The sequence below is a fragment of the Carcharodon carcharias genome, chromosome 4 (assembly GCF_017639515.1).
Source record: "Carcharodon carcharias isolate sCarCar2 chromosome 4, sCarCar2.pri, whole genome shotgun sequence".
Taxonomy (NCBI): domain Eukaryota; kingdom Metazoa; phylum Chordata; class Chondrichthyes; order Lamniformes; family Lamnidae; genus Carcharodon; species Carcharodon carcharias.
The window spans coordinates 59,001,486-59,028,733 of NC_054470.1; the positions used below are offsets into that span (position 1 = coordinate 59,001,486).

The 27,248-nt window shown below is 43.3% G+C and overlaps 1 protein-coding gene and 1 long non-coding RNA gene across 3 annotated transcripts in view; one reads left to right on the forward strand and one right to left on the reverse strand.

Moving 5' to 3' along the window:
- Positions 1 to 2,017: 2,017 nt before the first annotated feature.
- Positions 2,018 to 27,248, forward strand: part of LOC121276931 (cyclin-dependent kinase 4 inhibitor B-like) — a 64,744-nt gene continuing 39,513 nt past the window's right edge. The window contains exon 1 of the mRNA XM_041185616.1: positions 2,018 to 2,130. The gene's annotated coding sequence lies outside the window, so the exon portion shown is untranslated. The remainder of the gene's footprint in view (positions 2,131 to 27,248) is intronic.
- Positions 2,248 to 25,251, reverse strand: LOC121276932. Of its 2 annotated transcripts, none has more exons than XR_005942761.1 (3): positions 25,163 to 25,251; positions 19,630 to 19,943; positions 2,248 to 2,619 (listed from the first exon to the last, which is right to left on the reverse strand). It is a non-coding gene; the product is annotated as an uncharacterized LOC121276932 (long non-coding RNA). The 2 variants fall into 2 exon arrangements; XR_005942760.1 differs by lacking the exon at positions 2,248 to 2,619 and adding an exon at positions 13,383 to 13,437.

The following is a 27,248-nucleotide window of genomic DNA, read 5'->3' on the forward strand; positions in this document are numbered from 1 at the left end:
GTCCAGTAAATAGCGAAATTAAAGAGAAGGCTGAGATACAGATCAGTGCTACCAAGAAAAGGACACTCAGGAAGAAAAAGAGGAATTATTGATAATACTTGAAAAGAAAAACAATTTTTTTCTCTCTGTGTTGCTTTGTGCTTGTTGCCCTTTATCTGTTTCAACTTGAAGGGGAGGGGCAACAAGAGTGAATGTGACCATACCCGGGAGATGGTGAAATCATCGACTGAGGAACCTAGTGGACAGCTGCCCCCTAAAAAGGAGGTCTTGGAAAAACCAGCTGAGGTTGTTGAACTGTGACACTCAACACGTCTGAGAAAGTCTCCTGAGAGACTTGATTTGTAAATAATTATTATTGTAAATAGTTCACGTTATTAAGTTTGTCAACTGTATTTTTTAAGTAAAGGGGAGGGATGTGTTAAAGTGGATTACCATGTACCTTTAAGAGAATGCAAGTGAACTAACCTTGTGACAGTACTGACCAAGAAATATACAGCGCAAGCTACCGGTTAGCTGTTAAGTCTAGAGCTGGAGGTGGTTGTGGGAGCACGCAAGGATTTAGTGCTCTGCCTTCGGTTGCAATAAAAAATCACAGTTTGTTCTTATGTCAGTCTCTCTCCATTATTAATAGCGAGCATCAACTAACAAGTGTATGTAAAGGCATGCAATTGGAGTTTACTCGACTAGTGAACTCAGACTCAAGACATAAAAGAAGACTCGACAAATTGCTTTCATTTTCTTAGGCATGAAGGCATTAGTAAGCACTTCTTAAAGTTTTTACTCCTAAAACTATGTAACTTATTAAGAAACTGACCAGCGCACACCAATGAAACTATTAAATGGTTGAGTATAGTTTTTCTGAGTCATTTTCAACATTTTAAATTAGGTTACCTACAGGTCGGGGCTGGCCAACCTTTTTTGATGATAAATCCAATTTCAGCTGCATTAATAAAAATGCACCACATAACCATTCTTAAATACATCAAAGACTATTTTTCAGTGGAAAAAAAAAATAATTATATTATTTTGCGCTGCCCGATTGCACCGGTTTGTGGAAAATTTTATGTTTGTGATCATGCAAATTAATTTGAATGGAAACTTGAGCTGTAACCTAACCAGCACAGTTTTAACTGCATTTTGATCACAATTTCCTGATTACACCCAAAGCAAAAACTCCATCCCAAGTCTTTATTTTTGTGAATAAAGTGAAATGTTGTAAATGTGTCACTGTTTTATTTTATGTTGCAAATATGCCATCACTAATCCCAAAAGGCTAAGGAAGAATGACTTTCAACGATAAGCTTGAAATACCCAGAGCTTGAAAAATGGGAACGTTTGATCAGAAGAATCTGGCGACCTGTGCAGAATTACAAATTTTTGGCTTCATGTTCCACATCACCTGCCTTCGACTCAAGCTGCTTGGCAGACCAAACTTACATTACCGCCCTTTTGTTGGCTTTTTTGTGTACCATGGTGTGAATACAGACCCACACTAAGCGACCCAGTTCATTGCACACAATTTTGAAACAACATATAAGTGTTCAATGTGTGCTAATATTGGATTCTGAATCCAGGAGGAGATGGAGAGAGAAAACAGAGGTCACCCACCTCCCACACAAACAGTGCAGGCTCACACATACAAACACATGTAAATAGATACTCGCACACACAGATGCAAATATTCCTCCCTGAATTGTTTTTTTTTAATGTAAGTAATTAATGATGAAAGGAAAGGAACACTACTTGGTACAGAATGTGTTCTAATCCAGTCCAGTATTTCCCTGCATCCCAGTCAATTGCTTTTGAATTCTGTTCAGGTAACGTGTAATTTTGTTTTCAGTTTGTGGAACGTTGCTGTCATTTTTAAATTGTGGTTTATTTTATGTGAACTGGTTTGCATCTTGCTTGAACTTGGCAAGCGATAATGGATTAATCAGCAAAAACGCTTGTTTCCTTTCAATTTGAACTGATCACATGGTTCCAACTGTCATTTCACTGGTTGTGCTGCTGCTGCTGATTCACTGCTGCTGACTGGTGCCCAGTGCAAGCTCTCTCCTCCCGTCACTGAACATTTTTTTTTTCGAAAATTCTCTTGAAGGGAAGCTCAGGTTTTATGACCAAGATGCAAAGGTAGAGATATTATTTGAAATGTTGTGATTTTTTCAATGTTTGTACACAGCTGAATAGAATTTCTTTTGTTATGACTGTGATCATTTATTTCAGTTTAAGTCATATTGAAAGTGGCAAACTGCTTCCTTTTCTAGCATCTGAATTTTGTGCTGTCTAATCATATATGGTGCTGGCAAATTTTTGTAATGAAATAAGGATTTGTTTTTCTCAATACGTTCTCAGAGAGGACGATGTGGTTTCTAGCCAAAATATCCCTGAAGCATCCTTGCATTAAGTATATGCGACCACACTATCCAAATGAGCTGCAACTGGGTTAAAGAGCTGTGAATATCAGCTACAAACAACCTCGAGGAACAATAAGCAGTGCAGGCATCTTAGTTACATCCAGTTGATTTTAATTCAAATGGTTATTGATGAGAGATATTAAAGATGGCTGCCAGATGGGCTTCATACCGAAAAGGTCCAGTGGTTCTGTGTTGGTGGGAGATCCTTAAAGATCAAAAGGGAAAAAATGATGAGAAAGATAAATTTATTTGCTTTGGCTACCATAGTCATCCACAGGTCTAATAACAGTAAAAAAAAATTAGCAACAGCCAGTGCAAGTCCCCTGATAACTATTCAAATAGCTTCCAGTCGCTACGGACAGTTGCATAAAAAAAACAACCAATCAGCAAACATCTCGCAGGATGTTTTGGCATCTCTCTTTCGGCATCTGTCAGGAGCTTTGACCATCATGAATAACAACATTAAAGAGGATGTTGGCCCATGCAGTACCTGTGTGAAGAGAAGTGTTGGCATTGAATTTGCAGGAAAGTATAATGCGTAGATCAAGCTCTGTCAGAGCTTGTGGCCATGGTGCTGGATTGCCAGCAGGCAATTGTCCGAAAGCAAAAAGCTGTGAACGCTGGAAATCTGAAATAAAAACAGAAAATGCTGGGAATACTCAGCAGCTCAGGCAGCATCTGTGGAGAGAGAAAAACAGAGTACCTGAGATTCTCTGCCCAGGTGCTGCCTGATCTGCATTTTCTGTTTTTATTTCAGATTTCCTGCATCCATTTTTTTTGCTTTAGAGTTGGTAATTGTCTAGTTGGCAAGCCATGCAGTCATTCTGGTCAACCTAGGCATTTTGACAATGAAGTAGGTCTAATACACTCTAAGTAAACACAACAGCAAAATTGTTGTTTAAGACTTTGTAATATAATTTAATGCATTTTGGCACTGGCCTCATTGTAGTACTGTTCTTTGTGGTGGCTGTCACGACAATATTTCACAAAGAAGACAGCTAGTTTAGCCCAATAGATCTTCATCAACTTTCTCTTGCTGTGGAAGAAACCTATATTTGATTGCCATAGGATGCCAGTTTTCTTGGTTACCTACAGGTGTTGCATTCAATATTCTGCCGTCATACTGAAATACTTTCTCCCCAGACAGTAAATATGTTCAAATCAGTGTTTGGTGACAAGTCTTATAAAGCTGGTGCTCACGTATAGTCAATAGGGTTGATTTTGTCCTGCTCCTGGACCATTACCAAGAGGACCAGTGACAAGAAAAAGAAAGGAAAGGTGAATGGCTATTTTTATTTTTAGTCCAGTGCAGAATTTTTGGATGTAATTGGGATTTTCTTGCTACCAGTGGAGATTTTGCTCCAATCTTGGATGGCCAACATTATATTTCCTGTCTTCCTGCAGGTATTAGACCCTAATAGGTGGGATGCCTACAGGTGGGTCTTTGAACAGGAGATCCCAGTGCTCCTGTCCAGCATCAGGGTGCGAGCAACACAAAAATCTACGCTCAACTCACCTGCGTATATGCACTGAATTCAGAAAATATTTGACATACTGCTCACGCTGAAAACTGTATAGCTTTGGTAGCCTTACTGTTATGCCAGTTAAAACTGAGGGTAGGGATCCAGTCAAATATTTTAGTACAGAAATCTGGATGGTAGGACTGGTGGCATGACTCACCAAAAAAAAATGACACTGATTCTGCTGCAGAAAAAAGAACGTCAAAGATTTATGTTCCGAAGCAGAGCTGACATAGGTGTTGCAGGTAAGCCAAGGCTCCCTGTTCCCAGCTGTGCTTCATGTCAATAACAGTGGTTGCTGGACTAAAATTACAGCAGAGTGCAGAATAACTGGCAGTACTTTTAATGCCCACCCAGTGTCGTGCTTACCTACAGAATGACAGTTCACTGCATTTCAAAATAATTCAATGCATGTAAAGCACTTTATATATCTGTTGACCTTTCTTTCTCTTCTTGTGAATAATGTCTGATGTTTGCAGCACTACTTCATAGTTTATGGAATAAAATATGAAGTGAAAGTTACATACTGATCAATTAAAACATCACTTTCTGGGGTTACCCAGTAACTTCATTGATCAGTAAGCTGCCTGGTATAAAACTGAACGCTGCAGACCTGCAAGATCCTGTACTGAATTCTCAGGCACTATTAGGGATGCCTCAGTGTCCCTGGGCTTGAGAGGGGAAGCACAGCTTTAGACCAGGATTTTCCAGTCCCGGCCATGGATTTTATTCCTGATCATTATCTAGTTGCCTATTCTAGAAAGTGAGGTGACAATGCAATTTGACTTGGCTGTTATGCTAGCTACAGTCAAACCTATTGGCAAGATGCACTTCCCATTATTAAGCAGCAAAACAAACACAGAAAAGTCCAATATGGTACACCTGTGGTCATTCTAGCTCAGACGGGGCACCAAATTGAACCTGATTTTAATCCAGTTGCCTATACAAATCAGCCTATTGCAGGCCCTTCATTCAAATTTGAGGTGTTTAAGGAGAGTTTATCAATTCTCTCAGATGCAGAGCACCATATTTAAATGGCACCTGCATATACATTCACTCTCTGCAGCCCAGGACATGTCATGGCAAACACCAAAATGGCCCCCAGAGGAGACAAACTATGTGCACCCAAGTTCAGTGATAAGGGACTGGCAACACTCAACCAGGTATGGTTGATCCTTTACCACTATAACGAGAGCCAGAGGTCCACCATCCTCACCACCAAGGCTTGGGAAGAGGTCGCCAGGGCAGTCAGCGCCTGCAGTCTTCAGAAGAGACCACTATCCAGTGCCAAAAAAGGATGAATGATATCATCAACTTCGCCAGGCTAAGTCAACCTTTTCCTCATTCTCAACTCACATGGTCATTAAGTCACCAGGCATTTGCAGGTTTATAGTCCAAAGGGATCTCACACACCACCAGGACAAGGGACATCATCACTGATTCTCTCCCACACACTTTTACGTCTTCATCTCTTGTGACATCCTGCAAAAGTGTGTCTTCAGCCCTTACATAGGCCACTCAGCACACATAGCAGGGAGGCATGCTTATCCTCTGCTCTGGCATTCATCCTGCTCACAGTCTGTCTATCTGTCTTTATGTAGGACAAGATCACCCACAACAACAGGGAGAGATCCCAGACATGAGGTGGGATGCCGGTGCTCAAGGCACTCACCCCCTTGGAGGGGCGGGCAGCAGAGCTGGCCGGTGAGGACAGGGACTGTTCCTGCGCCAAAGGCGACATTGGCATTCCCAAACAAGCCAGTGAAGCCCCATCCACTTGCCTTTGTCCACCTGCTGAAACTGTGAGTGCTCTTTAATGTAGATGACCATCCAGTCAATCACTAATTATCTCTTCTCTCTAATACAGCCACCTGCAAGAAAAAGGGGAGGCACACCGCCTGTCAGCCAATCAGCCTCTGCCCCCAGACCACCTCCTGAGGATCACTAGATGTAGAGCCATCATTGCGTTCAGCTGCACTCTCCACCAGCACAGAGACACACACCTCGGTGGGAACTAGTTTTAGAGCAGGTTTGGGGTCACCACCAGGTCAGCACAGCACAGATTCTGGACCACAGCAGGTGGAGGCAGTGACAGCCAAGGTCATTGACAGTCAGAGGACCGCTGGAGGCCAGGCTCCTGCTGAATCCAAGTCTGATGACGAGCCTCTGGAATCAGCCCTCAGAAAGATGTTGGAGCTCCAAAGACAGGCAGGGGTACAGCAGGCAGGGCTGTCAGAGGCCATCAGCATATTAGAATGGAAGATGGAGGAGCCTGCCCATGTTCTGTCTGATGTAGTGGTACCGACATGCGAGCGCATTGAGGTCACCATTGGAAGGGTGGCAACTGCCATGGAGACCTTGGTCCAGCAGTTTGTGCTGGATATACACTTGGACTTGCACATCATCGTTCTAGCCATGAATGGGATCCATCATTGGCTATACAAAAGAGGGGGATGGGGCCCCTTGATCTCCCTCCAGGAGTCCATTGTCCTCAAGGAGTTAGGGAGAGGCCCTTGGGCACCCAGAGGTAAGAGGAGTGACAGCTGGATACCTCGGGACAATCCACCCAGTACTCTCCTGGGCTGTCCAGCCGCTCAAAATCCCCACTGCCTGTGACCCAATGACCCCAACAACTCCAGCTCAGGCCAAAGAGTGTGCATCTGCCCCACAGCAGGAGACCCGAAGCATGCTGGGGTCCTCCAGAGAATGCCCGCCAAGATCATTACAGACAACAGGGTGTAGCAGTCAGCAGGCTGCCTCCACCTCTGCTGCAGATGTCAGGGATGTATGTGAACTTGGTGGCAGGAAAAGAAAAAGTAAGAAATAATGAGTGCATAATGGTGGCATGGGTGTTCACCCACTGTAAATACTTTGCACATCTGTAAATATATTTTGCTGTTCTGAAAGTCTCATCTAGTGAATGGCTCTTCTATCTGATGCAATGGTCCGAGGTCATCCAAGTGTAAGAGATGACCCCCCCCCGCCCCGCCCCCACCTCCTCACTTAGCTCCCATCATGTGCACAATCTCAATACAGCGAGTCGTCTTTCTGTCCACAGCAGCAACATGAGCAAAGCCTGTTGCTCTATCAACATTGTGGTTGGGCAATGCATATCTTAGACATGTGTCAGAGATCATATCATGTGACCTCATGAGTATAGATTTTGAAGTTTGGTATATTCTCCTGATGCTGCTGCACTGAAGTCTGGTCTATGTGGATCTTGTAGGTCGTAATGGTGACCCACATTGGAATCAATCTAACTCAGTGCATCTTTCAATGGCCTCCATGTAATGTCTATCAGGCTTGGGCGTTGGTTACATTTCAAACAATAGTCGGGGACCTTAGCCGCTCATGGCAGCCTGTAGCATAATGTCGTGATTCCGTGTACAGCTACACATCACCCCTATAGTAATTCCCACTCTCCACCTGCATGATGCAGAGCAATGAACCTAGCTAGGACTCAATTACTCCTGAAATGTCTGTTAGACAGCCATGACTATGCAAGATTAGAGCTGTGTGTCTAGGCTCCTGATGCCAGACTATTAAATGGGATGATGCTGTTTTAGAGCTGAAGCTCTGGCTAGCGTGGTTTGACATAATCCCTGAACTAGCTCTCCAATCAGCAATTAAGATGGTTATCTGATTGCGAAAGAGCCATCAACGTTCCAATTTTCCTCCTGTATAACTGAAACTGCTGGAATGAAAATGTGAAGGCCTCAAATGGGATCAGAGCAAAGCTCCAGTACATCTGATTTGTGCTCTTTATTATCAACAAAGTTACTGAGTAATGCCTGAATGCAGTGTTGACATTGACTGGGCCACCTCACACTCAGATGCCAAGGAAATGCTGGACATGAACTTGGGAAGCTCCAGATGAAGGCTGGGTCAGGAGTGCTGGTTACTGATCAGTTGGTGGTGCTATTGAAGCTCTCTCTGTGCGAGGTGACCCAACTCGCAGGCTTGCAACCATATTTGAGAGTGACAGATCACTGCATCCAAAAGAACAATCTCATGCTGAGGACTCAGTATGAGGATGAGGCCAGAACATTATTCTTGCTTGAACGATTGCCTGTAGAGAGATGCCTCAGTCCAGATTCCGATCAGTCCTTAGACATTTGTGCAGGAACAAGGGATTGATGATTGTCCTCCTTGAGGCACTTTGCAGTGCTCCAGGCATACTGCCATGGGTGCACTGGTGTTTGCAGTGATTGCTCCTGCTTCTTGAAGGCCATAGGCAGTCAAATATTGGTGAGATTCTTGAAAAGACTGCACTAGGTATATTTTCTTCACAATGCATGCGGGTGGAGTTCTTAACCCATTACAGAATGGCCACTTGCTCCAGAGGCTGCCTTGCCTTCCAAGGATGAGGTCATCATCACGCAAGATTGTGACATCTCATTCTGAGACTGATATCCTTCATTGAGATGCTAAGGATAACAAAGAAGGTGTTCATATCAAGCCTGCACAGGTGAAAGATTCTCATATGAGATAGGCGTCTTCACCGTCCTGGAACCTTGTGGCTAAAAGGACCTTACAGGCACATCTGCCTCTTCTGACCTGTGCTATGGCCTCTTCCTCTGGGGCTTCAACATCACCCACATTGAACTCCTTCCCTCTTGACATCCTCTTCATTGGAGGAGATGTGCAGCTCCTTGATCTCTCCATCTGGCAACCCATCCCCCCTCTGGAGTACCAGGTTGTGTAGGGCACAGCAAACCACAATGTCACAGGACACCCTCTGTGGAGAGTACTGGAGAGCGCCACCTGATCAGCCCAGACATTGGAAACACATCTTCAGAATGCCAATGGTCTGCTCAATCAAGGAGTATGTCAGGGAATGAGCCACATTATACCTCTCCTTTGAAGCACTTTGTGGCCACGAATGGGCATCATTAGCCACATCTTTTGCAGGTAACCTTTGTCATTGATGAGCCAACCCTGAATGTGCTGAGGGCCCTCGAAGATCTGTGGCACCTGCGAGTGACTCAGAATGTAAGAGTCATGCAGGCTCCCAGGGTAGCTCACACAGCCCTGCATAATCTGCTTCTGGCGGTTACAGATCAGCTGCATATTGAGAGAGTGGAAGCCTTTTCTGTTGATGAGCCTTTGTGGCTGCTGCCAGGGAGCTCTTAATGCCACATGTTTGCAGCTGTTGGCACTCTGCACCTGGGGGAAGCCAGAGATCACTGCAAATCCCATTCCTGGCAGCCCAGCTGGCTTCATCCAGCGAGAACTGAAAGTAATTGTCTGCCTTAACAAATAGGGCATCGGTGACCACTTGGATGCATTTAATAGCAGAGGATTGTGATATTTCATAGACGTTCCCAGTGGAGTCCTGATGAGCCACCCGCAAAAATGTTTAGTGCAGAAGTCAACTTTACAGCCACTGACAATGGATGACCTCCCATCCTGTGCGGAGTCAGATTCTCCCGAAGAATGTGGCAGATCTGAGCTACCACATCACTTGACAAGACATCCAAGGCACTGTTTCTAACTCATCTGCAAGTATGAGAGGCACCTTCGGTATGCCCTGGGTCACGCTAAATGCCTCCATGGAATTTGTCTCCCCTTCTCAGCTTCTGGGTCCTCATGGGGTCCCGCTGGCTCATGTTCCTCAGGGTGAGGGTCTTCCCTTTACCCTGCCTGATGGCAACAGGCCCTTCTTCTCCTCCTTAGTTACAAGAGAGCCTTGAAGAAGGCAGCATTGCCTAGTGCCTCTATTGTGCGCTCCTCTTCGTCTCTGCGGGAATATTGAACAGAGACATGATTGCACCTTGCCCTGCAATAATCACCCTCCATCGCCAGGCTAGGGAGTCATTGTGAAGCTCTCGGGCTGCCCTCATTCCAGGCATTCCATCTCCAGGTCCTCTCTTGCAACTTAAAGATCTCAGAAGCTGACCCACCACTCCCCATGCAACCCCCACCACCCCCCGCCCCCCCCGCCATCCCCACCTCCTAGCCTTCTCCCTATGCCCCAGGCTGACAGTGCTTTCACAAAGGGGGTTAGATCTGGGTGAGTACAGCCAGGCACAATCAGCCTCAGTTAGTCAGGGCACTGCCAGGCTGCCTCCTCTGGAGTAGTCTAGAGCCCAGCCTTGCACTAAGGTAATGACTGTATTTATTGAGGCGTGTAAAGCCTGAGCCTCTCGGTTGCAATGTGTCGAGGTCTTTGGAGCATTTGGCATATGTACTTTAGCCGTTGCTCCTTTACAGCTGGATCCTTCTGACCTTTGTGCATTCCCCTGAGAGGGACAAATGGTCAGTCATACCCAATCTACATTTGGCCTCAGCCCTATTGGATTCTCACAAGAATGTACACCATGAGTTAAATTGCCCAAATCCTTCAATTGGCATTTGACTTTTCCTAACATGTCTCAGCAGGGCCTTGCTCTCCATGTGCTGAAGTGGAAGTTATTCAGGCGCCCTTTTAATTGGCCCAAAAGTGCAGTAATCGACTTCACCCACAAGCCCGCAGCCCCGTCCCCGGCAATTATTTTCCAAGGTAATTGTTCAACTGTGTCACTCCATCGGCTGCTGAAATGGTGCTTCTCCGCTTCTGCTATGAGAGCAGCTTTGCCACCTCCCCGAGACTATCCAAGTCCCTCCTAACATCCTGGAAGAGCATCTTGTGCAAGTTTCCCTCCCTCTGATCTCCTGCCTCCACTTTAACCCCAGAGTCCATTGTAATTCTTGCAGATATCCTCGTCCTTCCGATGAACCATTTTCCGTTGATGTCCCAATGCCCCATCTCGCCCTCACCCCTCCCCATATTGAGGCCTTACGTACAATGACCGACTGAGACCTCCCCACTATGAGAGCATTGAGTGCCACTCCCCGCTTAGTTACTAGTTCCCCACTTACAGGCTGCAGATGCCTCCCCTGACTGTGCCTGTGCCATCTGAGGCACAGTACGCCAATCCCCTGGATCCAAATATGTGAGGGACTGACTATTCCCTGCACGACTGACACAGGACTGACAGGCCCTCCCCCTCCTTGGACTGGGACCAGGACATACGTGCCAGGCACAGCATTGTAGTGTGGTGCGCACTGCCCCAGGACAGCCTTTGCTTTCTTGCCCTGACTACATGGTGCGCAATGTCCCATGACGACCTTAGACTTACTTACTTTTTGAACTCCCCCCAGTCATGTGTCTCTGTCCAACCCCTTCCCTCCTCTGCTCCAGTCACACCCCACAGACATGTGTCTCTGTTCGCCCCTTTCCTCCTGGGCTCCAAGCAACCGACCTCTCGCCTTCCACCACCATCATCCCCACCAGTCAAGCATGTACCTTCCAGCCCCTTCCCTTGCTTTCCCACTGGTCTTTCCTGAGCAGCCTTGGCATAGAGCTGGAGCAGCCACGAGTGTAGCACAGTGAAAGGTGGGCAGCCACTGTGCGGATAAACCTCAAATTCGTAAGTGAAATGCAGTTCGCCAGGTGCACATCAGTTATATCTGGTCGTGATTCATACCGGTCTAATTAGCCACCGGTTAATTTGATTTGATTTGGAGTGGGAGATGTTTCCAGTGAGCTGGATTTTTAACGAGCATTCATGAGATGCAAAGGCATGCAAATACAGTTACCGACATGGCACAGCGAGCAACCCAACCCGCCATAAAAATAGGGAGCACAAAATTGCCATCTGTTTTTACACCAGCAAGAAGCTGACTTTTGGCCACAGTCCACATTTTCCAGTCCCGCCCACCATGATGCCTGCCCCTGGTGGAACTGGAAAATCCCATCCATTATGTGGAGCATCGCTTCCAACTAGAGAGATTGTAACTAGAATTCTAAGTTACACTTGGGCCGGGCCTTCATCTAATCCTGTGGGTGGAAAGTCAGTGTAAAGAGGGGAATTTTTATTGCCATTCAAAATATTGCAGTGAGAAAGAGTGACCACGCTATATTGATGCATATGGGTCAGCACAGATAACTGTTGAACACTGCTTTATATGCTATGCATCTACTTTACTCATATTACAATAATGCATTATTTTGAATGCACTCTCAGTGAAAGGTGTAGTTATGCTCTTTGAATCGCCACTAGGCAGGACACACCTCACAAAGCAATTGTCCCATCAATCCTGCAGTGTTGTCCAGGCCACAGCAGACAGATGTACAAATGAGACTGAATATTCGAAAAACAGTCAGACCTCCATCCAGAGCCACTATGCTGAAGCATATTCCAACTTGCATGAAAACTTGGTTTGGAAGATAGGCTAAGATGAAGTAAAGAAGATACTGAAAGCAAAGAAAAATTGGTCCAGTTTATGTCCACAACTAGAAAAATGGTGCAGGTAAATACAATCTTATTGGGTACAAAAGTAATAAATAGTTAACTGTGGTTATCTCCAGTGCAGTCTAATGTATTTTGTGTGACTGAGTATATATGTGCAAAATAAGTGACTGAGTATACATGTGCAAAAATAAGCAAAGGTCTCGCAGTCAGTGTCTGCTTATACTTTGTGAGGATAAATTTAACTTTGAGTAACGTTTGATTGGCATTGCCTGTTAAATAACTAGATGGTCTTCCTCCTCGTTAACTTTATTGAAAAGGAACATCTTGTGTGTTGTGGAATGGGCAGCCCAATCATTGTAATCTCTTTTACACCATAGCCCAAAGTTAAAACTAACTCCTGTATTTCTGTACAAAACTAAACGAAACAATAAAAGTCAAAAAAAGATAGAACGCAAAAAAGACAATAAAAAACTAAAGTATGGTTTCTCTTTTTATTTTAGATGTTTTAAAAAAACTGACTACTGAACTTTATTAAAGATCCATTCATCGAATGGCGTTCCACAGGTTGGGGTAACCACAGGAGAAATGATGCTGCCGCATATTCCCTGGAAAGGCCTTCAGATGCCTGTAAGGAGCTCTGAATAGCTACATCCTAAAGCAGCATGAAGTAGGGTTGGTGACTTGGCATCAGTATCTTGTGCAGATTGAGTGGATAGGCCATCTGCCCAGCTAACAATGTCTAGTCCAATTGCATGATGTAATGCAGGCAACCTGCCCCATCTCTTGCTCCTGCTCCTGCTCCTTTTCATTCCCCTAACCTGGCTTCATGTCCTTCTGGAATTTCTCATATATTGCCCACACACAGCTACATCTGCTGGTACATAGATTCCTATGCAAGGTAGTGGGATGGAAGAATATTTTGACAGAATTAGATGAAGAGGGGTGGGAGAAAGCTCATGTGGCGAATAAATGCTGGCATAGACCTGTTGGACTAAATATCCTGTTTCTGTGCTGTAGACTCATGTGTTTCTGTGCAATATTGGAAGGAAAAGGAGTCCCAAAGGTTGTCACCTACCTCTTATGACCAAAATGTTTCTCAGCTGTCAGTCCCAAATTCACCAAAAGCTTCAGGTACCTGGAGGCAGATCCTCTGATGAATCCAGCAAGACTGCTGTATCATGCAGACTGTGGGCTTCCTCCCCTATTTGCATGGATAAGGCTACAAGCTGAGGATTCTCCACTGCTTTGTCTAAAATCATCTGGTTTCTTCATTTTATGGAGTGGAACCAAAAGATAACGATTAATTTTAAGACCAAAAATTAGGTGCAATCATTACTAATGAGCATACGTGCACTAGAATTGGAGACAGACAAATTCAGATACAATTTTGGAAAAGTTCTAGATACACAAGTGAAATGTAACTATAGATATCTTGTATAAAGGAGTTTTGATGTGTACATTTTTAAAGACTTACTTTTAAACAGCTAACCTGCATTTACGCACTTTGTTCTTTGGCTAATTTACTGTGCTATAATAATATTTGAATTCCATAGTAATTAACAAATCAAAACTACTCAAAGCAATTCGCACAGTTAAATATTTTTCAACTGCCAAAATTGATATCATGTACTTTAAAATTATATGGAAGGAGCAAATGTAACTTATTTTATCATGTAACTGGGACTCTGAGATAGATATTTGTCTTTAAAATAATTTTCAAGGCCTTTATGATCTAGCCCACCAACTAAGTTAGACTTTTCTCACATGGCAGCTGCTTCAGTGTGCCTTTTTGATCTTTGGGCACTGAAATCTGTTTTTGGCCATCGTTTTCACATCTTTAGATTTCAACAGTTCTGAAAGGTTCAACTAAATTTAGCAGCCTCATTTACTTTGCTTGGTCTGACAGTCCATGAACATGACAGTCCTTCAAATACTGGTGGTATTGTTGGCATTTTAGAAAATGAGCCCTGATATTTCCAAATGTGATTCACAGAATAATTCTGCCTGAAATGAGCATTGACATTTTGGTCTTTATTTCGTACATTGAGCATCAGCTGTTAAGTTATTTCCCACTCATCTGGATATACTAGCATTTGTACAGAGATTTGTTGAAGCCTTAGTTTATATAATGGCTGCTGATAACTGACAAAGTGCCTTAACTTGTCAAGAATAGTTTGTGCTGGTTTGCAAATACCTAATGTGCAGGTTGCCATCAAATGTCTGTGACACTGTGGCTCTGATAATTATTGGGGTAGGATCCATGAGCAGGGGTGAGGTATTTTCTTCGACCATGTCAGGTTTTCTTTCCGAAGCATAGACCTTTTGTCTCTCACAGGTTCCCTGCTTGGCTGCCTGATTGGCTTGGCTGCCTGTTGGGTAGGGAACACTCTAGAGGGGACCACAGCCCCTGAAGCAGGTAGGGAACCTGCTGTCGGGGTGGTGATAGTATGGAGGTGGGTGGGAGTGGTCAGATCCTGAGGAATTGGATCCACAATCCTGGAGAAAGAGAAGATTGTATCCCCAAGCCCAGGGGGTACGAGGAGATGTCTGATATTGGTGATCTTCAGATGGTGAGAGGGAACAGGGAAGAAGGTAAGTTTGGTAGGTTGGGAGAAAGCATTCATGCTGTAAAGGCATTTGCTTTTACCACAAATCAGTATTCACCTCCCTTTACGTGCTGGGTTGTCCAAGGTCTGTGAAATCTGGCTAGGCAGATTGAGATTAACTTTGAGATTCTTTTGTCATTAAAATGATCCCCCACAGGCGCAACTCCAGTGCCCATCTATCCTTTTTAGCGAGAAAGTCTGGCAGCTGCCCAACTTTGGGAGATGAGGTTGCCCAGAGCCTATTCAATGCCTCCATGGCTCCTGTCTAAGGACCAAATCTCCAGTATTTTGAGGTCCAGACTGATAACCTGGCCTGGACAGTTTTCCCCACCCCCACCTCCACCCCACCCCACCCCCCAATGGCACCCACTTACCCATTTTTACCCATCAGAACACGTGCCCCTTATCTTTCTGGGCATATTGACCTCCAAAGCCATACTGAAATCCAACTGAGCCACTCTGGGGTGAGCACTGGTTCTGAACCTCACATGAGAGACACTCTGCAGCTCTAACTAATGACACCTTTCCTTCGCATGATCAGAAACGGAATCCAGTTACAACAAAGCTGATGGATATATCGGCGAATGATTGAACAAACTATTGTTTACTGAAACAAAACTTCAAATACCTGAACAGATTAGGTCGTCTCTTGAAGTACAGCTATGCCCGAGTCACCGAGTTTATGTTGCTGGCTGTATGTTCCATTGTCTTTTATCTAAAGAAGCCTAACCATGATTGAGGGTAGAGAAGGAGCCCCCCTCTGTAGCCAACCCCACAGGATAACATTAACAATAATTCAGAGGATGCCAACATAGATAGAACTTGCAACCAGTGAGTATAGAAAACTAGAATGGCCTAATGTGCCATTCCAAAAATGTCCTGTGCTTCACCTTGGCAGCCCAATTTTCAACTAAGTTATTATGCACCAACATAAAACAACTCTAAAAGAAGTTCAAATAAAATACCAACTTTTTTTTTCTCTCTGTTGATCAGTGAATATTTGCTTAGTGTCTCTCACACAGAGGACTCCCTTCAATTACAATTGTCAGTGCAGGCTCAGCAATTTCTGACCACTGAGTAATCGTGAATTTAAAACTTAGTTTATGGGTTTCAAAATTCATGTCACAAAATGGAGTTGTGACACATTATAGAGTAGAAATTCCACAATGTCCATACCCACAGGGATACAGTACACATCAAGGCATTGAGTAATTCATTGGGCGTTTTCATGATTGTGGGTCAGATTTCCTCTGTTGCTGTAGCTATATAAAGAATTGCAGCATCCATTTAAATGGAAATTACCATTGGAAGGCAAAATGCATTTATCCAGCAGTCTCCGCATAACTGACAGAAAGTAACAGGAAACAAATGGCTGGAGTTTCAGAGATTGAAGTGGTACAAAAACATGGCTGCAGGGCGACCAAGACTGGAAACTAAATATTCAAGGATATTTGTCATTTAGGAAGGACAGGCAAAAAGGAAAAGGAGGTGGTGTGCTGATAATAAGGGATGGGATCAGTACATTAGTAAGGGAGGATCTCAGATCAGAAGAACAAGATGTGGAATCAGTTTGGTTGAAGCTAAGAAAGAGCAAGGGGCCACCAAACAGTAGTGGTAGTGTGGGGCATGACATTAATCGGGAAATTAGAGAAGCATGTAGCATGGCTAATATAGTAATCATGGGTGACTTCAATCTGCGGAAAGGCTGGGTAAACCTAATGAGCACTAATACAGTGGAGGACAAGGTTTCCGGAGTGTGTTAGGGATGGTTTTCTAGAGCAGTATGTTAAAGAATTGACTAGAGAACAGGCTATTTTAGATCTAGTATTATGTAATGAAAAAGGGTAATTAATCATCTTGCTGTAAAAGAACCATTGGGGATGAGTGACCATAATACAATATAACTTTACATTACGTTTGAAAGTGAGGTAATTCAGTCTGAAGCCAGGGTGGTAAATTTGAACAAAGGAAATTATGAAGGTATGAGGAGCAAACTGGCTGGGTGGATTGGGAAAATACATTCAAAGGTATGATGGTACATAGGCAATGGATAGTCTTTAAAGAATTATTACATAGCTTACAGCAATTATACATTCCTTCAAGGCATAAAGACCGAAAAAGTATAGTCAGTCAACCATGGCTAACAAAGGAAGTTAAGGGTTGTACAAGATTAAAAGAAATGGCCTATGAAACTGCCTGAAATAGTAGTAAACCTGACAACTGAGAGGTTTTTAGAATACAGCAAAGAGGGGACCAAGAAACTGATAAAGAAAGGGAGAGTAGAATATGAATTTAAAGGAGCAAAAAGCATCAAAACAGACTGTAAAAGCTTCTACAGGTATGTAAAGAGGACATAGCTAAGAAAAATATGGGTCCATTACACACAGCGTCAGGAGAATTTATAACGGGAAATTAAGAAATGGCAGAGAAACTAAATTATTACTTTTTGTCTGTCTTCACTGAGGAAGATCAAGAAATCTCCCAGAATTGGAGATCCAAGGAACTAAGGAGAATGAGGAATTAAAGGAAATTAGGATTAGTAAGAAGCTTGTATTGAAGAAATTAACAGGACTGAAGGTTGATGAGTCCCCAGTACCTGATATTCTACTTCCTAGAATGTTGAAAGAGGCAGCTTTGGAGATAGTGGATGTATTGGTGATCATCTTCCAAAATTCTATAGATTCTGGAATGGTTCCTGCAGAATGGAAGGTAGCAAATGTCACCCTACTATTTAAAAAGGGAGGAGAGAGAAAACAGGGAACTACAGACCTGTTAGCCTTACATCCGTAGTAGGGAAAATGTTAGAATCTATTATAGAGGATGTGATAAATGGACATTTGAATAATAATGATCTGATTGGGCATAGTCAACATGGATTTATGAATGGGAAATCATGTTCAACCAGCCTGTTAGAGTTTTTTTGAGGGCATTACTAACAGAATTGATAAAGGGGAGTCGCTACTTGGATTTTCAGAAGCCTTTTGATAAAGGCCCCAAGGGAGGTTGGTCAGCAAAATTAAAGCACATGTGATAGGAAGTAATATACTGGCATGGATTAAGGATTGGCTAACAAGCCGAAAACAGAGAGCAGGAATAAACAGGTCATACTCGTGTTGGTAGGCTGTGACTAATGGGGTACCGCAAGGATCAATACTTGGGCCCCAGATGTTCACAATATATATCAATGATTTGGATGTGGGACGAGATGTAATTTTTCCAAGTTCGCGGATGACACAAAGCTAGGCAGTAATGTGTGCTACGAGGAAGATGCAAAGCGGCTTCAAGAGGATTTGGGCAGACTTAGTGAGTGGACAAGAACAAGGCAGATGGAATATAATGTGGAAAAATGTGAGGTTATCCACTTTGGTAGGGGGCACAGATGTGCAGAGTATTTCTTAAACGGTAAGAGATTAGGAAGTATAGATGTACAAAGGGACCTAGGTGTCCTCAGCAATGAATCACTGAAGGCTAACATGCAGAAGCAGCAAGCATTTAGGAAGGCTAATGGAATGTTAGCCTTTATCGCAAGAGGATTTGAGTACAGGAGTAGTGAAGTCTTGCTTCAATTGTACAGAACCTTGGTTAGATGGCACCTGGATAAGTGTATGCATTTTTGGTCCCCTTACCTTAGGAAAGATATTATTGTCATAGAGGGCGTGCAACAAAGGTTCACCAGACTTGTTCCTGGGATGGTGGGATTGTTCTATGAAGAGAGATTGGGGAACTGGGCCTGTATTCTCTGGAGTTTCAAAGAATGAGAGGTGATCTCATTGAAACCTACAAATTACTTAAAGGGATAGACAGGGTAGATTCAGGTAAGATGTTTCCCCTGTTTGAGGAGTCTAGAACCAGGGGACACAATTTCAAAATAAGGGGGAAGCCACTTAGGACTGAGATGAGGTGAAACATTTTACACAGGGTTGTGAATCTTTGGAATTCTCTACCCCAGAGGGCAGTGGAAGCTCAACCATTGAGTATGTTTACGGTAGAGATTGACAGATTTCTAAATACCAATGAGATAAAGGGATAGTGTGGGAAAAAAACCTTGAAGTGGATGATCAGCCATGATAATACTGAATGGTGGAGTATGCTCGATGGGCTGAATGGCCAACTCATGTTCCTATGCTCCTAAGTGGAGATAATGATGTTGGACATGGATCTGTGCACCTGCACCCTAAGCTGTTCCCCTTTTTGGGATAGTGCTCTGGAGAGCAAGCAGGAAAAACCTTATTTTCCCCACTTCTTGTATAAAATCCCCAACTGCTGCAACTGTAAATCTTTCTCAGCATTGCCCTATAATATACATGAGAACCATGGCCCCAGAATTCCTCAGGAGGTCCACCAGGATCCTGTATTAACTCGGGTGGTAATACAAATAAAAGATGAAGACCAGTTTACAGTAGATCCCTTGATTCCAGAATTTTCCAGTTGACATTGTAAAGTGGAATCTCTGTCTACCCCTTACAAGCTCTATGACACCAAAGAGGAAGAGCCAGGACTGGGGACTTTCTATGTTGGAAGTTCCCACTTACCCAGCACAACACTATTTCTGCAAGTCAGTGGTGAGATGAACTGGTCTCCAGATGGGGGTAACCAGGCCACACAAAGCAATGTGGAGCCCAGACCTGGGAAGTGCACTGGATGGTTAAAGGAATTATAGACTTTTAAATTGGATTGCACCACCCCCCCCAAACCACCCCCCCCACCGTATACAGGGAACCAGGTGTTGCGCATAGCAGTCCTGTGCACCAAATGACTAAGGTGGTTCCCAGACTCCCTAGCCACTTGTCTTTTCTGCAGCTTTGGTGAGTCCGTGTTCCACGCCTACACAGGTTGTGCGAGGCTGCAGTACCTTTTTGACTATTCGAAGGGGGCTGCTCCTCAGGCTTTGGTTGCACTTCAGCCTCATACTCCTGATCGTTGGTGCGGAACGGGGTGGGCAGGGGAAAGACCTCCTTGTTAGCCTGCTCCTGGGCCTGGCCAAGGTGCCCATTAACTGGACCAGGCAGCGGGCAGTCGAGGGGGTTGTTCGACCCGACTGTCTGCCCCTCTTCCACAGCTACGTTTGCAGTCAGGTGTCCCTGGAGAGGGAGCACGCAGTGTTCACCTGTACACTAGAGGCCTTCCCTGACCAGTGGGCGCTGCAGGGGCTGGAGCCCATCATCACTGTGGAAAAAACATTTGAATTAATTTGTAAGTTTCCTTTGAAAGTTTTGTTCTTTATTACAGTGCCCCTTTAAGGGGCTTCTAATTAGTTAATTAGTTTATATTTGCTTATTTGTTTTACTAAAGAACATATAAAGGAAACTATGGTCAGAGGGGAATGGTCTGGTTGGTTCCTTCTCCACAACCCCACCCCCTCCACCTGAGAAGATAGGCAGGCACCAGCTTTTCCATCTTCAGGGAGCAGGTAAGGCACTGGAGAGGAGTTTGTCATAACTTGAGTGGCTCTCTGTAAATTAGATAGTCTCTTAAATGGCCTGTGCCATATGTCCAGTGTAAAATCCCAGAAACTCTGGCAGAGCCAATCTGTGAGGTACCTCAGGGTATCGTGCTGACAAAAACATTGAGATTGCTGCCTGTAGGTTATTTTGGGCAAAAGCTTTGCAATTTTGTTTTGTTGCATCAGTTGATGAAGCCGCCACAGGACTGGAAAGTAGCAACATTCAATGCACCAAGAATATATTTTCCATGAACCAATTTTCGCCTTTGAAGATGCACAAAGCTTTTTCATTTATACAGTGCCTGTGTAAAATATTTCTGCATCGCACAGTTGATGTGGAAGTAGGCGCGTCATATTTCTGGATTTTTAATTTCATGCGAAGTATTTTGCGAACGCGTTTCTAATGAAATGCTGCGTTTTAAAACAAGTGTTAAAAGCGTAAATGAACGATGGTTAAAGTATTAATAAACTAGACATTGAAGTTGTTGCCTCAGAAATTGAAAATGCTTCTCAATTTGTTAACCTGTGTCAATAATTGATAAATAACTCGCATTCATTGTGTTGGAAAGTCCCTGATCCCATTGACTTGGCAGAGGCTGCCTGACAAAGCCCTTTCCCTCTGGTTGTGAACACGGGGATATTCAACCGCTACAGAAGGGGGAAAAATTTGTTCCTCTGGTGCCTCTTCAAGCGGCATCAAGAAGCGCCCCATCCGGCCAACGACTCTGTCTGCCCCCTGGAAATCCACATAACCTGCATCGCGGCATTGGAAGCTGCATTATGCGAATGAGTTTCTCCGATCAGGTTTTCAAACAAAATGATGCTAACTCCAGGCCTTCCCTGTGATTAAAATATGCTGAAAGGTAGATAGAAGCTTTGTCAAGTTAGACAAGGCGGTCCGCTGATTTGAAGAATAGTAATGTTCATGAAGTCGTGTTATTACTGATTTGAGTTAACTGAGGCTCAGCATAAGTGCTGTTCTTCTGTTCACTTGTTCTCTTGAGTATTTTGTTCTGGCCTTGACTCACTAAATTGCAGACAATTTGCCTTCTGAATGATTAAGGGACATGTGCAAAAGACACAAAGACATTCCTGCTCCCTTCGGCCCGCTAAAATGAAGGGACTGTCAGCAATGAGCATCTCATTGTGCACAGCCCTCTTTTCACCTAGTTCAGTCCAAAAATGGCAGTAGACGTTGTGTACATTATAGGACTCTGCTTAGCATTTTAAATGGACCCACTGTCTAACTCAGCTGTTGGACTTCGACTGTCCAGTGTTAGTCCCAGGAAAACATCACCCTGACCACAATGATGTCATCAAAAGGACAAAGGTGAGGTGGGAGTGACTGCCCTTGACATCGAGGCCACATTTGACCAAGTGTGGCATCAAGGAGCCCCAGCAAAACTGCAGCCAATGGGCATCAGGGGAAAGCTCTCCACTGGTTGGAGTCAAACCTAACCAAAGGGAGGATGGTTGTGGCTGTTAGAGGTCAGTCATCTCAGCTCCAGGAGTTCCTCCAGTCCTTGGCCCAACCACCTTCAGCTGCTTCATCAATGACCTTCCTTCCAGCATAAGGCCAGAAGTGAGGATGTTTGCTAATGATTGCACAATGTTCAGCACTATTCATAACTCCTCAGTCCATGTCCAAATGCAGCAAGATCTGCACAATATCCAGGTTTGGACTGACAAGTGGCAAGTAACATTCGTGTCACACAAGTGCCAGACAATGACCATCTCCAACAAGAGAGAATCCAACCATCGCCCCTTGATATTCAATGGCATTACCATCACTGAATCCCTCACTATCAACATCCTGGGGGTTACCATTGACCAGAAACTGAACTGGACTGGCCAAATAAATACTATGGCTACAAGAGCAGGTCAGAGGCTAGGAATCATGTGATGAGTAACTCACCTCCTGACTCCCCAAAGCCTGTCCATCATCCACAAAGCACAAGTCAGGAGTGTGATGGAATACTCCCCAATTGTCTGGATGAGTACAGCTCCCATAACACTCATGAAGCTTGACACTGTCCAGGACAAAGCAGCCCACTTGATTGGCGCCACATCCACAAACATTCACTCCCTCCAACGCCGATGCAGCAGTGTGTACCATCTACAAGATGCACTGCAAGAATTCACCAAGGGTCCTTCCACAGCACCTTCCAAACCCATGACCATTACCATATAGAAGGACAAGGGCAGCAGATAGATGGGAACACCACCACCTGGAAGTTCCCCTCCAAGTCATTCACCATCCTGACTTGGAAATGTATCACTGTTCCTTCGCTGTCGCTGGGTCAAAATCCTGGAACTCCCTTCCTAACAGCACTGTGGGTGTACCTACATCATATGGACTGCAGTGGCTCAAGAAGGCACCTCACCACCACCTTCTCAAGGGCAACTGGGGAAAGGCAATAAATGTTGGCCCAGACAGCAAAGTTCACATCCCGTGAATGAAAATTTTTTAAAAATCATGTCATGGCCTACCATTTTGAGGCTCTCACTCCATTTCTGCCAGATGAGGTTTCAAAATTGGCTCAGATATCCTGTTTGTTAAGGGTGATGCATTGTTCCATTCTATGGGTTATGCAACCGTGTAAATGGGTATTGGGTAGTGTGAGTCACCTAATGTCACTGAACCAGAAAACACATCTATGGCAGGCCAAATTTGTAACATTCTACAACCATAAACAACTGAAATAATCTTGATCTTGGAATAAATATCAAAACAGAATGTGATTTTGAATCCGTGCTGCAATTAAAGAGCTAAAAGTGAACATTCATATTAAAATACAAGGAATAGTAAACAACTCCACAGATGGCACAAATAGCTCAAAGATGAGCTCACATCTAATCCCTCCTTACGCAGACATCTTCCACAGCCTGCTGGCCTGCCCATCATAGCGTCCAACTGGCTCTGTTGATCCTATCAGTAAGGTTGTTCCAAACATAACTTAATCAGGAAGCATTTCTTCATGCAAGCAGTCCTGAACTTACCTTCTGTCCATTTGTACCTATATCCTCTTGCCCTGCAGTTATGGTTTAACTTGAAATTGTGTTTATAATTAATCTTTTCTATCCTACTTAGTATCTATCCTATAGACTACTATAAGCTCCCATCCTCCACCCCCTCCCCCTTTTTCTTCACCTCATTCCGAGGATGAAGAGTTCAGGTTTTTCTAACTCCTCCTCATTTTGATTCCACGGAATCAGCTTTATCCCATCCTCTGCCCTCGTGCTGGTGCTTGAATGTTTCCAGGCAATTTGTATTTTTCAGAGAAGCTGACAGAGAATGGTTGGAGCAATTGTTTTAAATATTTTCATCTACAGGATGAATTCAAGGAGTTTTCTATTCCTCTGTTTCACTTGCTAAGCAAGGAGTGATGAAACCCAGAGGGTCCATTGGAAATATGTCTCCCTGCTGTTCTTAATATTCCCATGATATGGTTTGTCTCCTTTGCGCATCTCGCTGATATCTATCACATTTAGAAAATACTTCACAAAAGTCCATAAACAGGCTGATCAAATGGGCACCGTTATTAAAAGATGGACCATTTCGTTTTGTGCATAGGTATATAATATCATAAGTACTTAAGCAACAAAGATCCTGAGACATAGTAACTGGCCTCAATATTCCAAGTCTAGAGGAAGGTAGAAATCATTCAAGATTACTGTGCCATATCAGTATTCAAGTTAAAAGGTGCACATGGGAATTTTACAGATGAGAGCTGAATTGAGCTCAGCCAGAATGGTGTCCAGGGTTAAATAGATTGCTTACATTCACCACCAAGGCCCACATTAGGAAAAATGGCCACTTAGAAAATAGGTGTAGATAAACTTGTATTCCAGCATGTGAAAAAGTTCGGGCAAAAAAAGAAAGAAAAGATCTTTAATGCTGTTGGTGAGCCAGTGCCTAATGCCATAGGCTTCAGCACTTTCCTGAGTTCATTATTTCAGCTACATTGCTGTGCAGAGTTGCTGAAGCATTTCCCCATAACAACTTGCATTTATATAGCACCTTAATGTAGTATAATGTCCCAAGGCACTTCACAGTGACATTATCAAATAAAATTTGACACTGAGCCATTTAAAATGATATAAGAACAGGAAGGAAGCAGATTTTAAACAGCATCTTGAAAGAGGAGAGACAGGTGGAGAGGTTTAAGGAGGGAATTCCAGAGCTTAAGGCCTCGGCAGCTGAAGGAATGACAAATGTGCAGCAATTAAAATCAGCAATGCTCAAAGCAATCAGAAATAGAGGAGCGCAGAGAAGTCTAAGGATTGTAGGGTTGGAGGAGGTCACAGAAATAAGGCAGGGCAAAGCCACAATAGTATTTGAAAACAAGGATGAGAATTTTTAAAATTGGGCATTGCCAGACCAGCTGAGACCAGGATTGTGGGTTAACAGAACTTGGTGTGGGTTAGGATTGGGGCAACTAAGTGGAAAAAGGAAGTAAGAGTGAGAAAGTCATAGAAATAATAGAACAAAGCCATTTGTTCTACTGAGTTGATCATGTAAGCTGCAGAAGTTCCCCCCGAGCCTCTTTTCCCCTCCTTTCAGTGACTGAACTGAATTGAAGGCCCAAAAGCTGGCTTCCTGCCTAACTTTTTGACCACAAATGCTACAAGGTCAAGGGAAAGCAAAGGTCAGAGAAGCAGTGTGAAATTAGAGAAAATAAATCCCAAAAAACAAATTTTAAAGAACTCTAGGAGAATTCTCTTCGCTTTCATCTGCCTAGATCATCCATTGCACAAGTTACCAGATGGAATAAAAGATATTCCAAAGCTGAAGCCCATTGATGCCCCATAAATTACATTATTTAGAAAATAATTGGCATCAAAGAAAATAATTTACCTGGTACTATATTGAGTTTAATGTATATTCTGACATTAAAGTCTTACTTTTATGGTTAACATAGATCATTAAATGCAAACTTACTGTTCAAGTAAAGCCCTGGCCTAACAATGCATTGTTTAAATCCTGACAACTCGGGATTTTTTCCAACATTTCTGTTGAGCTACTTCACTGGATTTAAGTGGATTGAACTAGTCATCCAGGAAGCAACTTGCATCATCATCTGTGGAACACTCCATTCTCAGCAGGGGGAGCCAAGTAATTTCAGCAAATACATTAAAATACATTTTTTTTAACATTTTAGCAACTGAACATTTATTTTGAATAAGAGATCAATTGTATTTCCAAATTTTTAAATATGTCATTAGTAATGTTGGTGAAAAGGGGCATTAAGTAACTCAATACTACAAACAAATCCCCTCAAAAACATTGACAATTATTAGCTTTGCTATTTGCATTAGAAGTGCAAATAATTAGTGGTAAATGATTTAATTTTTTTAAATATCTGTTATTTTGGTTAAAAGATTTTTGACTTTTTCCCGCAAAATGGCAGTCTCCTGTGCTGTGGACTTCTGAATCATTTGAGCTACCCTTTGTGCTCAGTTGCCATATGTTAAACCCTATCTCAAAAAAAATGTTAACGAAATTGATTTTTATTTGTTCATAAGAAGTGGGTGACACTAGCAAGTTAGCTCTTAAAGCCCACACCTGGTTGCCCTGATAAGATAGTACTGGGCTTTCTTCTTGAGCCATTGTAGTTTTTGTAATGATGGCCTTTTGTCAATGGTGTAAGGTAAAGTGAAACAAAAACAAAAATTGCTGGAAACACACAGCAGGTCTGACAGCATCTGTGGAGAGAAGAACAGAGTTAACATTTTGAGTTCGTATGACTCTTCTTCAGTCATACAGACTTGAAATATTAACTCTTCTTTCCCTGCATAGACCTGCTGAGTTTTTCCAGCAATTTTTGTTTTTGTTTCAGATTTCCAGAATCTGCAGTATTTTGCTCTTATCTTGGTGTAAGGTAATGGCTCATTATGACTAGGTCCATCTTTTTCTTCTCCTTCTCAAAGGTTGGTTAAGACTGAGTGCCTCGCTAGGTCAATTCAGAGGATTTTATTAGACAAACCCAAGAAGGGATAACCAGGCCCCATTAGTAAACCAGATTTTACAATAATGTACCAAGTTTCGTGAATCTTATTTTCTGTTGCAGGTTAACAGATTCATTGAACTTAATTTTAAAAGTTGCCCCGGTTAGATGTGAATTCACGGCCTATCAGTAACTAGTGCAGTACCTTACCATGATTACCTTGCTCAGGACCAATCTTCCACACCAAATGTTAATGCAGCCCTAAACTGAGATATGAAGAGATGAAGTGATTGTCTTGAAAATAAACATTGATCTTTCATGTAAAACACATTCAATGCTGTTGAACTGTAATTTTGATTCAAAGTTCTAGGATTGAAGTACCAGGTCTGTACTGCAGATTTGAGGGGTACACTTTATCACAGTGAATGTAAATGTAAGATTTCCAGCAACTTTGCTGTTTTACTCGCTTATGAAGATTTCATGATGCTTTATATAGTCCAGACAAATCATCTACTGTTCAAACACATGCACAAACATGTGAGTGTCACATGAAGAATTAGTCTCAGAATTTTCTCACCCTTTATAGTGAGCATTTATGTTCAGGAAGCCCTCCAGGGACGTTTAATTGTTTACTTAGAAAAATGGAACAGAGTGTTATGATTAACATTCTGTGATCAACAAGGAGCAGACTAACCAGTTTGTACCAGGGATTATTTCATCCATCTAAAAGAAACACCATTCATATGTGGATTATTGCAGGACTTGATGCTTTCACTGGCACAAGGGGCAACAAATTAGCTGCAAGGCTACAAAGGGCATCCTGGCTAAGTTTGCAGATGATACAAAGATAGGTGGAGGGACAGGTAGTATTGAGGAGGCGGGGAGGCTGCAGAAGGATTTGGACAGGTTAGGAGAATGGGCAAAGAAGTGGCAGATGGAATACAACATGGGGAAGTGTGAGGTCATGCACTTTGGTAGGAAGAATAGAGGCATGGACTATTTTCTAAATGGGGCGAGAATTTAGAAATCTGGAGTGCATAGGGACTTGGGAGTCCTAGTCCAGGATTCTCTTAAGGTTAA